This window comes from Nicotiana attenuata, unplaced genomic scaffold (genome assembly GCF_001879085.1).
Source record: "Nicotiana attenuata strain UT unplaced genomic scaffold, NIATTr2, whole genome shotgun sequence".
Classification (NCBI taxonomy): Eukaryota; Viridiplantae; Streptophyta; class Magnoliopsida; order Solanales; family Solanaceae; genus Nicotiana; species Nicotiana attenuata.
In genome coordinates, this window is record NW_017672977.1 from 47,880 (window position 1) to 51,562 (window position 3,683).

A 3,683-nucleotide genomic window follows, 5' to 3' on the forward strand; every position below is an offset into this window, starting at 1 on the left:
CAATTAAGGGAAGATGATCTTAGCTTCATTTAAGACCAAACAATTTCAGAAGGGGTAATGAAATTCTCAAATAAGATAAGCAACTATGAAAAGATAGCATGACAATAGGTGAGGAGAAATTCTTCCGTCAAATCAGTTAGGTGTCAATTAGGCAATAAGAGTGAATAATGAAGCAATTAATTTCAATTAAGCATGTAGAGGTGGAACAAATAATTAGGAAACTCAGTCATGTCAAGAACACAGTGAATATAAAGACCTAGGAACCCTAAAAGGCCAATTTTTCCACAAATAAGTCCGAGCACGCACTCGTCACCTTGCGTACACGAACTACAATCAACATAGAAGACTCAAATCCTAAGGGAAAGTCCCCCACACAAGGTTAGGCAAGATATTTACCTCAAAGACGACAAACCGATACTCAAAAATGCACTTCTCGGGTGAAAAGACCTCCGGACGGCTCAAATCTAACCAAATTAACTTCAAAGCACAAATAAAACACATAAGAAACTATTCTGGATCATAAAGTTTCAATCTTTAACAAAATCTAAAAATCGGTCGAAAAGTCGACCCCCGGGCCCACACCTCGAAATCCGACCAATTTTACAGAATCCGAATACCCATTCCAATATGAGTTCAACCATACAAAAATTTTCAAATTGCGATACCATTTTGTCCCTGAAATCATGAAATTTCGTTTTGAAAACTTTCTTCAAAAACCAACATTTTCCCTAACTAAAAACTCAATTTAAATGATAAAAATAAAGACTAGTTCATGTAATATATTTAAGTCTCAGTGAAGAACACTTACCCAATCGATTTGTGTGAAAACCTCTCAAGGAATCGCTCAAAACCGAGCTCCACAAGTCAAAATATGATAAAAATTGTGAAACCCTCAATTTTGGAATATATTCTGTCCGCCCAGGCATTTGTGCATCGCGAACGCGAAGGAAGTATCGCCTTCGCGATGAAGAGAATGAAGGCTGCCCATGTTACTCAATGCGAACGCGACAATACGTCCGCGAAAGGAAAGTCTGATGGCCCAAAGACTGCTCTTCGCGAACGCGTGAACTAGTACGCGAACGCGAAGGGTGGGATGACATAACTACGCGAACGCGATGGACAGATGCGAACGCGATGAATGAAGAGACAGAGCTATGCGAGCGCGAGGCGTTTTACGCGAACGCGAAGAAGGAAAATGAGTTGACCAGCAGAGACACTTCGCGAATGCGGGAGGGGCTTCGCGAACGCGAAGGAGGATATCGCGAACGCGAAGGAGGATATCAGATACCAGAAACAGCAGTTCAAAAACAAGGGAAAATGGCCCGTAGCCCACCCGGAACACACCCGAGGCCCCCGGGACCCCGTCTAAACACACAAACAAGTCATATAACCTAACACGGACTTGCTCGAGGTTACGAATCACATTAAACAACGCCAAAACAACGAATCAAACCACAAATCGAACTTATGAACTTTCAAATCTTCAAATTTCTAAACTCGTGCCGAAACCTATCAAATCAATCCGGAATGACGCCAAATTTTGCAGACAAGTCCAAAATGACATAACGGAGTTGTTCTAACTCTCGGAATAGCATTCCGACCCCGATATCGCAAAAGTCAACTATGGGTCAAACTTCTCCATATTCCAAACTTCAACTTTTCCAACTTTCGCCAAAACACCTCAAATTACCCTACGGACCTTCAAATCCGAATCCGGATGCACGCCTAAGTCCAAAATCATCCTACGAAGCTGTTGAGATCACCCAAAACCCATTCCGGGGTCGTTTACTCAAAAGTCCAATTCCGGTCAAATTCTCACCGTTTAAACTTCCAAAACTAGTTTCATTCTTCCAATTTGATTCTGAATCATCCGGTAACTGAATTCAACCATGTACGCAAGTCGATACACATATTATGAAGCTGTTCAAGACCTTAAGCTGCCGAACGAAGCTTAAATTCTCAAAACGGCCGGCCGGGTCGTTACATCCTCCCCCTCTTAAAACCAACGTTCGTCCTCGAACGTGCCAAGATTCGCCTCGAAGTCCTCAGGTTATTGAATGCACACTTCCAACGTACACCTGCGGGTGATCCCACATCACCCCAATCTACATAAACCTGACGACATCATCTCAACTGAAATTTGGCCTTTCTATCAATACCAATAAGCCTTAGAGCCAGAATTCTCACCTTCCATCCATTTCCAAAGACCCGATTCTCAATCCATACCTGGTTTCAGTTTCAACTAGCTGCAACCACTTATGCCTACACCCACAGAATACAACCACACAACATACACACTACGCATAGGCCTATAATAACATTCCTAATCACAATACTTGCCCGAAATCAAATCCTGCACTGGCCATAAGCCTCAAATTCGATATGAACCCGGTTTAAACCTCTACAACACTAACGATGATACAATAACCACGAAAACCATAAAGCTAACACCCGAATCACCAATTCACAACTAATTCCAACGGGCACACACCCCACAAGATAGAACTTAAAAAGCACAGAACGAAAATGACTGAATATGGAAAGGAAACACATAAAGGAACTATCAAACAAGTCCGTCAAGCACAAATATTTTCTTCAAAACTAATTTACAACACAATCTAACAAGAAAGAATTAAAGCATATAAAAGAATCACAAGGATCTCATACTGATATAACTCCCACCGCGGTACACAGCCTGGTCTCAACACATCAAATCACATAAAACAACGAGGGTCCTACCCTCAACTCTGAATCTCAAGTAAGGTACACATCAAATCAGCTGGAAACTCTCACTAGATCAATTCCATTAAAATTTACAACAAGTACAAGCTCCCACACCGTTGGAGCATAAAATCACGGCACGTAGTAGAAGAACATGCAAACATAAGAACACAGTAGAAGATCATGCAAGGTAGGAAAAGAAAACATAAGAACATAGCATAGACAGATACACATAAAGAGAAGAAGAAAAAGAGTCAGAGAAACATTTTGAAACTTTCAGAAACCCTAATCGAAGAGGAGTAATTTTTGAAAGAAAAATCGGGAAAAACATTTCAAAACTCCAGTGAAGCATAGATATAAAATCGATCTAAGAAAACAATTAGAGAAACCTCGAATAGCCAGGATTTCAGAGGAACCCTAGAATGAGAAAGGCTTGGAAAAGGTCCGATCTTGGTCGGATGAGTTAGAACCAGGCTCGAGATGCTTTGGATATGCCGGAGCAAGGCCGGAAAGGCCATAGAACCTTGAATCGATGGAGATCTGGGTGAAAACCTTCAAGGTCAGACCTCGAATCTTCAAGTACCAAGTGTATAAGAGCAAAGGGAGGTGAGTTTTAAAGCTCCCATGGCCTGGGAGGCCATGGATTCTGGTGGTCTTAAGGTAGAAGACGGTGAGGGGGTGCTAGGGTTAGGGTAAGGTTCGAGAGAGTTTGAGAGATGAGAGGATTCAAAGGCGGTGCCTGGTTGAAAATGAGTTAGGGTTGGGGTGTTGGTTGATTAAAAAGGAATGGAGGGATCGTGGCCGGGCGGGTTGAATTAATTGGATCAGCGGTGGGTAATTGGGGAATTGGGCCGGTCCAATTGAGGTTGAAATTGGGTTAATTGGGGGGCTGATTTTAGGCTAAAATTGAAATGGAATAGGGCTAGTATTTAAATAGCCATTTTTTCCCTTTTTATTTTATA